Source organism: Oenanthe melanoleuca, chromosome 1A, assembly GCF_029582105.1.
Source record: "Oenanthe melanoleuca isolate GR-GAL-2019-014 chromosome 1A, OMel1.0, whole genome shotgun sequence".
Classification (NCBI taxonomy): Eukaryota; Metazoa; Chordata; class Aves; order Passeriformes; family Muscicapidae; genus Oenanthe; species Oenanthe melanoleuca.
In genome coordinates this window covers 6,954,077-6,969,192 of record NC_079334.1, presented here as the reverse complement: position 1 = coordinate 6,969,192, position 15,116 = coordinate 6,954,077, and positions in this window count along the sequence as shown.

The following is a 15,116-nucleotide window of genomic DNA, read 5'->3' as shown; positions in this document are numbered from 1 at the left end:
TTTTAACAAATTTAAGGTTTTGGTGATTTCATGATCAAAACAACAATAAATCTGTGAAAATTAACTAAAGCTATCTAAAAGTAGTCCCTGCTGATGACTAATCAAAACAACTCATTAAAAAGGAGGTACAATAATAAAGTAATTCCTGCCTTCCCAACACTAAAACTGCAGTACCAGAGGGTTCTGTTATCCCAGGGCTTTGGGGGATATTTTGCAAAAATTTATGGTGGCCCGGGTTGGACAAAGCTTTTAACACTCCTGGATTCATGGGATCAGACATTCCAGTGTGCACTGCACAGGTTTTTTCAAGGAAATCCCTTGATCCCCAAATTCTTGTGAATTCAGAGCAAAAATCACTGGTAGTTGAAGGCAGCAGGATGCTTCTTGGGTATTTTGAAGTATTTGGTGTGTCCTAAATGTTAGGTTTGAATTAATGCAAATTTTCCAGGATTGTGAGTTTGGAGTTCTTAGTTTAGAAATGGCAAGATCTGGATTTGGATTTCTGGGCACCCAGCACTCCTTGTGTCAGCTTTAGGTCTGGAATGGTGGGAAATTGTTGGAGGAAAGAGAAGGGAATGGAAATGCACAGATCCATTCCTGGAGAAATGATCAGGACAGGAGAAAAGAGGGTGTGGAACTGCTGGGAGATCCTGGAGTCAGGGATAGTATCCAAGGATTGGAAGCAAAAGCTGTGGAGCAAAGCCTGAAAGGGGGCAGGGAAAAGAGGGAGAAAATCCCTGCTCCAGGAATCCAGCAGGGGCCAGGAGAGGATCATTTTCCATCCACCAGCTCTTGGTGAAATCCTAATAATGGAGGTCAAAGGAAATTATTTGTTTGTTATGTTTGGAATGAAAGGTGCTATTCCAGAGGGGAATATTCACCTGTTAAAATTCTCTTGGATAAAGGAAAACAGGGAGGAAGCAGCTGGGGAATGAACAGGTAGATTTTTGGTGGATACAGGGTAAGATGTGGGAAGGGGCTCTTAGGTAAAATACACATCATGGGTACCACCAAGAAAATCCCCAACTGCCCATTTTTCCAAGCTCTGACATTCCAGAGGGGCAACCAGTGGTTAGCACATCCATTTCTGTATTCCTTGGATGCCTTGATGGAAAGAGATAATATTGGGAAATTAACAAATCCAGGGATGTAATTAATGATAAGAAAGCTCTGGAGGCCCAGGTTTTGATATTCTTCCAGCAACCAAACCCAAGAAAGGGAATCTTGGAGAAGGTGGAAAACACTGTCACTCTGATGGTGGAATTCCTGGGAAAAGGAAAGCAGCAGAACCAGTAAAAACAGATCTGGAACCAGACTCCAGCCAAGTAAGGCAGACACCAAATCCTTTGGAATTAGAACTGGGCAGGGGTGAGAAGAATTAATTTGTACCCAATGGATTCTTGAGCAGGATCCCAGCAGGGAAACTCCATGAGAAGATCCAGACTGGGGACTGTTCCCAAATGGGAGCAGTGAACCTTGGAATTGTCTGAAGGGAAGAAAGAAGGATATTTTCAGCACAGGGATAAACTGTGAAACATGGAGATGTTTCCAGACAATTACTCAGCAGTGTTTAGTTCCCAAGCCAAGTCATTCTCCTGCCTTGTGAAGCTCAGAAATCTGGGAAGACCCCTACTAAAGCTGGCTAAAAGTGGTCCCTGCTGATGACTAATTAAAACAACTCATTAAAAAGGAGGTAGAATTGAGTCTATGCTCACAAACCCATCTTGCCAAGATCAGAGTTCTCTGCCCACCAAGGACCCAGCAACCAGCAGGGACATTTCTCCCTCCTTCCTCCACACCCAGGGAACTGCAGCCACTCAGGGAGCACCACCCTGGGCTGGGAACAAGAGAGGGACAAGGAATATGACCTGGGAGAAAGCACTTCCCACATCACTCTTGGAATTTTCTTCCCTGTCCCTTCTAGTTTTGGAAGGTTTTTGTGGGAGCCTGACTTATTTGTGCAGTTCAGAAGCTGCACATCCCTATAGCATTCCCTTAGGAACATGAAGCTTGCCTTGTGCATTTCATTTCTTTATCACAAATATTTTCCCCAATTATCCACAATGTAGAAAGAAAAAATTCCCCTACTTTTCCACCAGTGATTTCCTCACAAGATTTACCCCCACAACTTTCCCTACACGCCCACCACTCATCACCTCATCTTTCTCTGGAAGTGTTCCTTCTCTCCCCCAGAGATTTTGTCAGGTTTTGCCTCCAAAATTTTCCCTACCTGTCCACTACAGAGTTCCTCATTTTTCTCCCAAAATATTCATTCTGTCCCTTACAGATACATGCACAGCTCCATTCCCCTGTCACCAGAGAAAAAAAGATCAGTGTCTGCCCCTCCTCTTCCTTTGTGCTTTATATAAACTTGATTTCCAGGTCTTCAAGAATTTTAAGATTTTTTTTTTTTAATCTGCAAATGCAGTTCCAGTATCAGATACTGTTTTCAGTACCATTGAAAAGACCATGAATCCTTATCAAACAGAAAGGCAGGTGAGCTTAGTGTTGTTTCAGCAAGCTACAATCAGCTTCTAAAATTTGTTTCTGAGCAACTCTGGGCTGCCTGCACTTCATTCTCCACCAAATTTATGTTCCAGCCCCTCTGGTGTTCAGGATGCTCATTCTGCTGGGGGCAGCAATGGACACAGGCTGACTCCTAAGAAAATTGTTGTGGGAAGAGCTGCTTCTCCTCTTTTGGGCTCCTGCTAGTTTCATTTGCAGATTTCTGTTTGATATGTGGATTGCTGCTTGTGGAGCTGGAGGAAGCCAGCAAAGAGTTGTTTCTTATCTTCTGTCTCTCTGTTACTCATGGCTCTAAAGGCTTTAGAACTTCTTAAATCACAACAGTTTTCAGAGCTGCCTCTCTTGTGGTTTATTACAGTAATTTACTGCCTGCTCCTATGTTGTCTTTAAAGAAACCAAAACAATGTATTTAGTCTCCTGTGGTAATTTTTATATATTTTGTATCCAAGTTCTGTAAGGAATGTGAAGTTTCCAATATGAAGACACGTGTTGTGTATCTCAGGAATCAAAGGTCATTATTGCAGGGTTCTTGCAGTTGCTTTGGTAAAGAGCCATGGGAAACACTCCCGAGTTGTGGGAGCTTGTAGATAAACAGAAAAATCAAATGGGATGAAACTCCAGATGCAGCTGCAAGAAACACATGTTTGCCACCAAAAAAAAAAAAAAAGGTGGGGGGTGGCAGAAAGTCAGGACAACTACTTCTATAAATAATCTAAAATAATTTAAAATACAATTCTATCCCATGCTGGAAGCAACATACTTGTATGAGTGTGTGGCATGCTGCTCCCTCAGCTCCTTTAGGATAAAGCAAAAGGGGATGGATGGATTGTTTGCTCTTCTCTCCCTTTTCATCTTTGCTGCATTTAAACCAAATATTTACTCATTCTGGTAAACTTTCTCATCATGGGCACTTTCTGTGTTTCAGGTTTGGTGTAACTTTTAAAATGGTGAAGAGCAGCTGGAAGGGAAGGTATTGCCAAGGAGATCATTTTCCCACTTAGTCTATCACACAACTGCTGTGGCAGTCCCATCCCTGGAAGTGTTCCAGGCCAGGCTGGTGTCCCTGAACATGGCAGGGATTGGAACTGGGTGGGCTTTGAGGTCCTGTCCAACTCAAACCATTCTGTGATTCTCATGGGGAGTAAGTCTTTAAAACTTCAGAGTTCAGGCATTTCAGTCTCACAGCAGGATGATTTTCTAACCTGTTCCAGTAGTCCTAAACCAGTCCATTTGATGTCTCTGGATATGGCATTTACACACATGGTGGGCTTGACAGTCAGACTCAATGATCTTGAAGGTCTTTTCTAACCTAAATTATTCTATAATTCCAAGAACAGGTTACAGATGTGGGTGTGGGATGGCCAGATTGTCTTTTTCCTCCAAGTGGTCAGGCCCTTCATAGGTAATTTCATTTGGTCACTGATGGACAAAGAACTTTATGGCACTGGTATCTATAATTCTGTGAAATGCCCAATTTAATCTTGTGTACAGCAATGAATGATTGCACACTTCCTTTGTCATTAAAAAACCTGGGAAACATCTTCCAACCCTACAAATGCAAATGGAAGATGAGCTTTTGTTTCTTCTGGAAGTTGAGTTTCACTGAGCATGCAGACCAGAATTTACAAGATTTTTAGTATGTCCCAAGTGAACTTTCAGATTGTAATTGATTTATACTAACAAAAATTGAGTACAAACTTGACCCCACTGCAGTCAGGTGGAATCTTTGCCTTCAGCATGGCCAAGATCAATATTAAGAATAATTGCAAGGTAGCTGCTAAAACTGAAGTTCAAGGTTGAAAAATGGGCTGGGTATAAATCCTCTCTGCAGACAGGCTGTATTTTTTCCCTTGTTCTTCCTCTGCAGTTATCATTGCACAGATTTATGAACATTTAGACATATAAATCAGTCCATATTTATTTCACACAGGCTGCAGATGAGATCATTGTAACAGAACTTGCTTTGACTCTTGTAGGCACAGTAATGCATCTCTTAATAATCCAAACTTCCTAAATGCTGAGCCTCTTAGGAACTGAGAGGTTAAAGTTATGTACAGCTGTTAATAATGAAGAAGCAACAAATAAATGTAGCAATGCTCACATAATGCACTCCAGGTTAGTGGCACAGGTGATGGCTCAGAGAACAAGTCAGATTCAAAACCAATATTTGGACAAGAAGCTTGTGTCAAAACAATGAAATTAGTTCACATTTCACATTGTTTATTTCATAGAGCTGGAAATGGTATAACAAATATTTTTTATAAACCTGCTGTGAATGGAAGGATGTTGTTTATTTTTTAGATGATGGAGCATTTTCTTGCAGAAAGATCCCTGCTTTCCTGATGCCACCAATGATGTGATAATGCTGTGCAGCACTTGAGAAGGCCCAGGGCTGGTTCAAACCAGGCTGTTTGTGTCTGGCACAGTACAGCACCATCAGCACACCAGTGAGTCCCAGAAATAATCCAGTGACAGGAGCAAAGCCCACCAGATCCACCTAACTGGTTTATTTTCCACCACCTACCTCCAGATCCAGCCTGGCATTCTCCACACAGCACTCCCAGGATGATGTAAATATTGCCTAGAAGCTTAATCTGGCAGATATTTTAATGTAAGTAGCTTTTATTCTGGACTAGCTCTGTTTAGAATTATCCCCATGTTTAAATAAATATTTACTCTTGGAGTGTACATGGTAAAATTAAGTTCCACAGTTAAATTGCTGCATTAGTTGGTGGTTAAGTGGAAACTCTTGGCAGCACAGTAATTCTGCACTCAAAGTAAAAAAAGATACAAAATAAGAAAAACAGGTGGAGCCATAAGCAAAAAAAATTAATTACTTTTTAGCAAATGTTTACAGCATCTTAACTATATTGAGATATATGCAAAATTATAGAAAACTTGAAGCAATCTATTAAAACTTAAATAGCAGTGATCTGCATCTCAATTTCAAACCTGCTTTGATTTTTAATGCAGCAGTTTTAGCTGAAATATTTCTCCAAGAAACACACAGGATCACTAATATTAGGAAAACATAGGTTACATTTTCTTAAGAATGTGTAAACAACTAACAAATTGCTGAATTCTTTCTGCATCAGAGACAGCACTTGGGAGTTCAAGGGCCTTTTGCTGAAATTCCAGGACAAATATTAATGGTGAACTGAGCAGAGCTTCTATGGAAATAGGAAACTTGGCTGCAGAGCAAAGCCAGGATAAACATGTGGATTCAGCCATCGTTTGGCTTAAGCAAAGCCACGCAAAAATAGCTGCAAACTTTACTGAGCAGATGTGACTCCCCATCTGTCAACTTGGGATAACACTTCCACATTTTTAACTTTGCCTGTTGGTTCTCATTGTTACAGCCATTCTTATGATTGCTGAGCATTTTTAGCCATGAATTTTATTTTCCCAAAGCCCACAGACCCAAATGGAAATGTCTTCTGATCCTGCCTATTGAAAGTGTGACTGTGTTTAGGAATAAGGGGAAGATTCCTGGGGCCAGGAGGAGATGAGGAAAGCAGCACACTCCTGCTCACAAGGAGGAATGAGGCTCTCCACAGGATGGAAACTGATCACTGGCTGCTGAAGCTGGTGTGTTCTTCCAAATAGGTGACATCTCTAGGTACGTGAGGAAAATTCAGACTAACACTCTGTTGGGATTTGAGTTGCCCAGCTGGGATTGCTCCACACATTCCTCAAGCCTTTCTGTGGGAAAGGATTAGGTCAGTGCTCTCCCTTGGCTTGTGTTTTCAGTGTTTGCTGGAGGGAGGTGAGGGGTGACCCTCTCACACTTGAGAAATATCCACTCTCCCGTCGCTTGAATGTACCTGTGCCATTCCATTGGCAGCAAGTCTTGGTGTAAAGATGAGTCCAAATTAAAACAGACACCCAACAAGGCTGACACCTTTGTGTTGTCCACCCCCCAGCCTCACTGTGTGGTGTGGCAGTGGTAACTCAGTGTCTCACCTCATCTGCCTTCTGAAATAAGGAGGATTCCAATGGGTTTCTACTTAGTCTTTATAATGAGAAACCTGGACTTAATCTGCAAAATCTCATTATCTGGCTTTTCGTTTGGGGTAATTTGTCAGTGGCAGAATTACATCACTTAAATGAGTGTAAAGCTGAGAATAGGAATTAGGCCACCAAATCTGAAACCCTGCTAAGATAGCATGGGTGTTACTGCTGTTTGGAGCTCACTGAATCCCAGTGATGTGGGGTTTACCTCGAGTATGGGAAAGGGAGGTCTTTGCTTCCTAGTCTGTTACTAATGCTGAAATAACCTGGTTTGAGTCCCTACTTATGTAGCAGGTTGTTATCCAAAGGGTGCTGTGCAGAGGAGTAATTTGTAATTCTTCTGAGACTCTCCAGGTAAAGGGTGATCCCTGCAACCAGTGCTTCTGAGAGCAGGCAGGAAAGAAGAATGCTGAGCTGAGACAAAACAAGCTAGAAAAACTTTTGGGGCTGGGATTCCTCAGATTTTTGTTTGAAAATTAATGAGGACCCTAGAGCTAACAACAAAAACCTTTTTGCAGTTTTCATTGGCATGATGAGACTGAAACCACCAAGCATGCAAAGCTCTATTTCTCATAAAATCCTGTGATTTTGGGTATGGTGAATGAGTTTTGACTGCAGCAGCTTTGCTTCTTGGCAGTGGCTGGGGAGATGGATGAACTTCAGTGCTTTAGCATCAGTGTCTGAAACATTATTTCCCTCACAGTGAGAGTTCCTCAGCCTCACAAGGAGCTAGAGCAGGCTTCTTGGGCACACTTTGCATTCAAGGATGGGTGTTGGTGCAGATGCTGCTGTAAACCCATGAAAGAAAAGGAAAATAGGAGGGAGCTCTTTCCATTGCTGTTTTTATTCTGCCTCACATCACATATACAAGAATACTGAGTTCAGCCATTGTGCATTTTAAACAGCCTGGTGTTGGGATCTCTGTGTTTAGTCCTTCAGCTTTGCATCCTGGGTGACCTTTGGACTTCATCTGTTGTCTCTGTTTCCCACCTGTGAAAACACAGCCCAAAGCACTCCACACTTCAAAGGCCTTTCCTTGAGAACAATCAATTCACTGTTACAGTAAGAACTATCATAAAGTGCTCAAAGCTGAGGGGATGCTTCTCCTACCTGGGAAGGCTGCACAGATGGAGAGTTAATAATTGCCAAATGTAATTATTGTCAAGCTGAGGCTGCATTTCTGAGCAATGTACAGGGGGCAGACAGTTAATGCTATAAGGAAATCAGTGTCACAGCTTGTACTGTAGCTCAGGTGTAGGATGGAAAGTTCTTGCCAGTTTGTTAATGAATTGGTGTGCCATTAGGATAAAACAATAATGAGGTGTATCAGAGAACAGTGGAGTGGCTGGACTTGAAGTCCTGGAGAAGTGAGTTGTCTCCTGCTGCTGGCTCTCCTTGCCTGACAAGGAATGCTGCTGCAGCCTCAGTGATGATTTTGTTGCTAGTTCTTCCTGAAAAGCAAAATAAGCACAATGAACCAAACTTGAGCCTGAGAAGCTGAACTTGCAAGCAGAGACACCCTTTTTCAGTTTGATTAATTAAAATTTAATCAATAGCTGGGACACAGCTGCTGACTAGAAAAGCAGCATATGGAGTTGATCTGTGATCGTCTGAAGAAAATAAGAACTTGTGCACACATTGGCCCTGCACTGCTGTTACATCAATCACTGTTTATATTTAAACCTCATCAGATTGACAGTGAGTGTGAGTTCTTACTGTGACTTGACTTTTGAAGGTTTTTGTAGAAAAAGGCATGTGGAGATGAGCTTTGTGCTATCTATAGGATTTCCTGTCTCACAATAGCCCACCCAGCTGTCTTCTCTATAGCTGAACATTCATCCCCAAGTAATGGTGCACTGAAGATGTAATTCTGCAATGCAGCAGAGTGCCAATGGCAGCTGTAGTTTTGTTGTCCCCCCACATTAGTACAGAATAGAGAGGCTTTAGTGTCCTACTACAAAAAATTGTGTGGCCAAAGTGCCCTTCTTGCAGGTGGACCTGGGTCATTGCTGGGTTTGTACTTGCAATTGTCCCCTCAGGTGATTTTAGAACATTTCCTGTGGTGTGCAAAGTGCAAACTGATGTTATTCCCTCAATCTGAGAGAGGATTGAAATCTCTAGGAGAAGGTTGTGTATAGAAATACCTGATTCTGCACACTTCCCTCAGGGGGATGGAGCTAACCTCTGTTTTGTTCCTGGCCTTGATGATCAGTGAATGGATGGAGCTGGAAGGGACCTCTGGAGATCACCCAGCCCAAGCCCCCTGCTCAAGCAGGTTCACTTGGACCAGGCTGCACAGGATCACACCCAGGTGAGTTTTGAATCTCTGTAGAGAAAGAGATTCCACACCCTCTCTGGGCAGCCTTTTCCAGTGCTCTGTCACCTGCAAAGTAAAGGATTTTTCCTCATGTTCAAATGGAACTTTCTGTGTTCCACTTTGTGCCCATTGTCCCTTGTCTTATCACTGGGCACCACTGAAAAGAGCCTGTTCCCCTCTTCTTGACACACGCCCTTAAAATATTTGGGCATATTGGTAATATCCCATCTCAGTTGTCTCTTCTCCATTCTTCCCCATCAGCTATTACTGTCCAGACAGCTACTGTGAGATGTATCTTGGATTGAGGGATTATTAAATAAAAATCCCAGTTTTTATTAAATGAGATTCCTGAAGTCAGGACTTCCAGTGCTTTGTTTACAGCCAGTCACTGAGCTGAGCAGTGCTGCCTTTGAAAGAGTTGTCTAGAACATTCCCACCAGGCAGAGCTCAGATTGGGCCAGATGGTGGCCCTGACTACCAGAAAGTGGGAGCAGGAGATTCACCATGGTGTGTGTAGCAGAAGCTGGGAATGTGCAAGGAGCCCAAATGGGTCAGAGAGAGATCCCTGGGTGCTGCACCTGCTCCCCAGCCCGCAGAGCCAGAGAAATCACAGCAGTGGCTTTGTCATCCTCAGCATCTGGCCTGCTATTGTCACCACAGGCAACCTCTGGTTTGACTGACAGGCAGGGATGGCCACAGAGACAGGTAAATCCCAGTGTGGGCACCAGTGCACAAGCAGGGAAATGTTATTCCAGAGTTTGTCCCAGCTCTGGTTCAGAAACATCCCCTGCAGACCTGCCTGCTCTGCTGGGTAATGCTTCTCTTTAAATATCATTCTGTGCTAGTTTGACATTTCCCCCTCCTGCCAGCTACAGAGCTGGTCTAGAAAGCTGGAGGGGCTTTTTTTTTTTTTTTTGTGAAGTGGGAGCATTCAAGCAGAGAGGCAGATCTGCTGCAGGGCACCAACAAATAAATGATACCAGCCCTCACCAAGCAGAGTGCAGATGGAAATTTCAGCTGTCAGAGAGATGTTCTTGCTCCTCCTGCACCTGCATGCTGTTTACCTCACCAAGACAGAGGCACCCTGGTGTCCTGCAGCTGAAGGTTCTTGCCTTCAGAAGCTGTAAGACAAATACCTACAACAGGTTACAACAATGGATGGAGGGGAAAGACAAGCATAATATGACTGGAGGTTGCCATTTTTTCTCTTGGCATCTCTTCTTGCTGTGATTTTTTTCTGGGTTTTGTTCAAAATTACATTATCTTTGTGCTCTCAATCCCCCTCCTTCTGACACCCCCTTTTTGGGAATGCCATGGCTGCCTTTGAGTCGGATGAGACAAATGTTTTGAAAGAATATTTGCCTGAAACTCGTGTTGGTTGAAGTCACTGGGGGCCCATGTCAGTCTTCCAGCTCTCCTTTGATTTTTGTCTCCCAGCTTGTTAATGCAGGAGCAATCAGCTCCATAATTTTCATGGGAAGCAGGAGGGCAGCTTGCCTTCCTATGTGCAAAACATGACATGTTGAATTTAAAAATGCCTCCCCACACTTAAGCAGCTTTGGTAGCTCACTGGGGGCCCACACTGATTGCTGCAGCCCAGGGGGATTCTCTGGGCTGAGTGACAATGGGGGACAGGAAAGTCCTGTGATTTTTAAGTCCTTTTTCCATCCTACTTTATCATAAGAGATGTGTTAATGGAACATTCCCATGATCTCCTGTGTTTGCAGGAGAGGGGGAGCTCAGTTTGTCCCCTGCAGGGACATGCCCATGTATCACATGTTTACTTATTTATTATATCTGACTAACCTGGCAGAGCATCACAGGCATGCTGTCCACAGAAGACCTCATGAAAAGCTCATCACCATGTATTTTTTCATAAAATGTAGCTGATTTAGATCATTTACAGGTGGTGAATCAAAGTGCTTGCTGCTGGCCAGTATTCCTCAAAATGTAATCCTGAAGAGAGGTGGCACTTCCATTCCCTGTTTTTATTCACAGTTCAGCCAGGAACACAAACTTTTGGTGGGTAGTCCTCAGTTATTTTCTGAGCTTTCAACTTATTGCTATTTCTGTTTCAGATTACTCAGCTTGTTCAGCTCCAATATCCTTTCTGCACATGTAGGAAAATCCCTTTTTATCAAAAGCTGGTTCACTTCAGCCAATTCTTGTTCCAGATGTTCAGATGGTAATTCCATCAGCTGGGCTGATTTTATGTTCTTTAAAACTTTAGTAGCAAATGTTCATGATTTTCACCTTCAATTTTATTTAATTTTTAAGAATTTATATTAAACTTATGTTTTAATAATCAGTGTAAGAATTTCACCCATTATTTTAAATAGGCTTATATCTTAAGTATGCTATTGAATTATTAGTGAATCCAGCTTAAGTGTTTACTTTTGTATATGTAAAAGTATAGACATATACTTCAAAAGAAGACAAGATTTTTAAAAGTCATCCAGTTTAAAGCCCTGATTCCCAAGCATTAAGGAGGACTTTTGTGTTTGAAAAACACTTGCCAGAAGATAATGATTACTTCTGACTTGTTTCATCTTAAATGTGAAAACATCATTCCTCAGATGCCTGAAATGGACTGAAACGTCCTTTAATGTTCCCTGCACGTGTTTTGTGTATAAATTAAAGGCCTCATATTGGAATTTCCTGCCTTTTTTTTTTTTTTTTTTTTTTTCAGGTGATTTGTGTACAAATATAGCAGTGTTGTATGTAAGTACACAAGAAGTAATCTGAGTTAGGGGAAATGGAGACTAAATTATTTGGAAATGCTGAAATAGTTCTTTCCAGAACCCAGGACTAGAGAAAGTATCCACAGCAGTGGGTACTTTGATCACTTACATTTGAAACTTCTTTAAAGAACCTTTGTAAGAGAAAACTATTCTTTTAGGAACCAAGGCTGCTTTCCTAGAAGATGGACACAGCTGTTCCCTGAAACTGAAGCAGACCTTCTGCTCTCAGAGACTTTGGTGAAACCAGCTTGGTGCACTCTTACCACTGTCTCTAAAGAAGTTCTCAGGAGTTTTTTGGCAAAAGAGGACAGGATGTGATGCAGGATCCCTCGTGCCTGTGCATTAGCAAATTGGGCATTAATGAGCTGATAGGGCTTGTAAAACGTTCTGCAGAGGCATTCAGTCAAGCAGAGTGACAGCCCAGCTGCCAGAGGAGGTGTGGCTCCCATCCTCAGCAAGGTCAGGCTGGGGATGTCATTAATCTCATCTGAGATGCATGTTTGCTTATCTGCCCTTGCCTTGTGCTCACCTGCTTTCTGTGCCTTTTCTGCTGCATGTGTTTGACCTTTTATCACTCTCAGCGTGTTCTTGTCCCTGTGCAGGAGCTGCAGTGGCAGCAGGACACCTTAAATGGATGCAGAAGGTACAGCCAAACAAGACACAGGGACCCTGCAGCCTGGCAGAATTCCTGTGCTGTTTGTCCCAACCTTTACCTCCTCACTTGGTCTCCCACCACTTTTTCCAGGCTAATCCATGGATGAACACACATGCAATCCCATGAAATAGTTTGATGTTTACATTGTGGTTTTCATATTATTTTGCTTAGCTGCTGTTCTTGGAATATTTACTTTCATGAAAATCCTAAACATCCATCTCTTCATCCCAAATGCATTGCTCTGTCTCTCAAAATGTTAAAATCAATGCTTTGTCAGGGGTGGCAGTTAAAGTGTTTGGCCAGCTTTAGGAGGGACATTGCTGAATAAGTGCAAGCTGAAAAAGCAGAAGAATAGTTCCCTGTGAGGGTGGTGAGGCCCTGGCACAGGTTGCCCAGAGAAGTTTGGATGCTCCATCCCTGTCAGTGTCCAAGGCCAGGCTGACTGTGGCTCTGAGCAGCCTGGGATAGTGGAAGGTGTCCAGGGGGTTGGAACTGGATGGGCTTTAGGATCCCTTTCAACCCAAACCAGTCAGTGATTCTGTGACATCCAGATTTTCATTGTATAATGACTTCAGTGAGATATTGAGGAACTTTTGTGGGAAGAGGCAACTATTCCTCCCATTCACCAGCAGACAAATGAAATTCAGTCCATCTTCCACACCTTCTGGCAGGAATACTGAAGGTGATTTTAGTTTTTACTAAAAAGGGGGCTCTCAAATAATTTGTTTTAAGTATATAATGTAAATATTTTAATTTTATAGGTTTAGTGAAGTTCTATTTATAATCTACTCCTATCTGCCGTACTCACTCAGACATGACTTACTTCCCACTTAAACAAAATCCCTTTGTTTCTTCTTCTACTTATTCTTAACACAAAAAGACAGGGCTCACAAGTGAAGTGAAGAATAATGATCATTTTGGTGTCTTTTCTAACCTAAAAAATAGATATGTTCCATGAATGAAAGGTTTATTCTCCACATCTGTGGGGAGAGAGAGAGAGATCAAAACCAATAGTACCTAAATTGATGATCACCATTTCCTAATGCTCCCTTGGAGCTGTATTTTCCATGTTTCTCCCTTCTTTCAGGACAAAGTAATCCCTGTTTTCTGGCTGTCTGTCACTTTGCTTGGAGCATGGCAAGCTCTGTGCTGACTGATACAGTCGGACAGCTCAGTGACTACTCCAGCCAGCCCCTAAGACTTTCCTTATCACTTCTTGTCTCTCCAGAGCAGAAGATTCCCCTAATCACAAGTGATTAACTTGCTTGGGTCCTGCCACCTGATTGCCTCAGCCTGGTTTGGCTTCCCACCTCAGTGAGTCACCAGCAAAAGGCATTTCCAGAGAGGTCAGCCCAGGAACAAATGGTGTGGACTCATCTCTAGGAGCTGGGAAGCAAACGCAGTTCCTGCTCCCGTCTGGGCAGGATGCTGCCGCCTTCCTCCGCAGCCCCTCGGCCCGAATATTTCAGGAATGTCTGAAGCGCGTTGTTTTCCGCTCCCGAAGGCCACTTAAAGCCGGAGCTGGCTCTGACACTGCCTCATTGTGCGAGTGTGCCGGGCAGCGACATCCGCGCTCCTCCCGGCCGCTCCTGCCGGGAGCGCACGGGGATGAACCCTCGGGCTGCTCCGCTGCGAGGTTCAGACCTCCAGTGCTCTGGGCACTAAATTCTCTCAAAAAGCAAGCAGCTAATAGTTGCTAAAAAGGTTGTTTATTGCAGAAGCACATCAGTCTCCAGGGCTCTGTCACAGACATCAAAGTCCTCACTAAGTTTAGTTTAGAGTCCCAAGTTAAAGCCGAGGCTGTTCCCGATGTCGGTGCAGCAGCTCCTATCTTCTTCTCAAGTGTTGAGCCTGTAAAAGCAATGGCAGCAAAGCAGAAGGGCAAGAAAGGCAAAAGGCAAAAGCACTATCTCTCCCCAATACTAACTCTTATATAGGGTTTTCCCAACAAGCTCAGACCACCACTCCTTAACCTATTAGAATTCTAGTTGCTTTGCATGTTAGGTTACGTATAAACTACACATGTGACATACCTTGTTCTATCTAAGAAATGTAAGCAATATTCTTACTATAGCTCTATTATGTCTAACTCCTCTGTACAACTGTGGGCCTGGAGCCTCTACTGAAGATATCAGGATGTTTCAACCTTCACTAGAACACACTCTGCTACTCTGGCATTTGAGACCTTTACTTACTAAAAGCACTACAGCTCCGACTAAAATTTACTGACTTACTTCTACTTTATGTGTAAGTGGCTTAATATACTTCAATCCATCCAAAGGCTTCAGTTCAATCCCTGCACCTTGATTCCTCCTTGAGGGATTCAGAGAATCCCCTAACTCACTGGCTCAAACACTCTGCAGCATCACAGCCCCGCTGTGCTGCTTGAGATTCCCTTCAGAGAGGTGCTTCAGGGCTGTCCCTGTGCTGCAGGGGTTTGGGGAGTGCCTGTCAGCCTGGTTCTGTCAGGATTGTGCAGAGATCCCTTTGAGCAGTGCTTCAGGTGCTTCTTCATTACCAGCTCGAAGCTGGTGCCAAGAACCAACCAGGAGATGTGCTTGGGTATCTGAAAAACTTCAGGAAAATTTAAGGAAAATATTCACACAATCCCCCAGGCAATGGCATGTGGAAAGATATTTTGAAAGGAATGAAAGAAATATGTGCTCATAATTAGTGGGATGTGAAAAGTGAGAGTTATCCTGGTGGCTGGGGAGCAAAGCTTAGGTGTAGGATGTCATCAGCAGCCAGGCATGGATGAAGGGTGGCAGTGAGGTCAGCTGTGATTAACTGTGAGTGTTGTGCAAGGGGTGAGTTTGGCTGTGGCTGGAAGGAAAGTCTCCTCCAGATTAGGCAGATGCTACAAAGG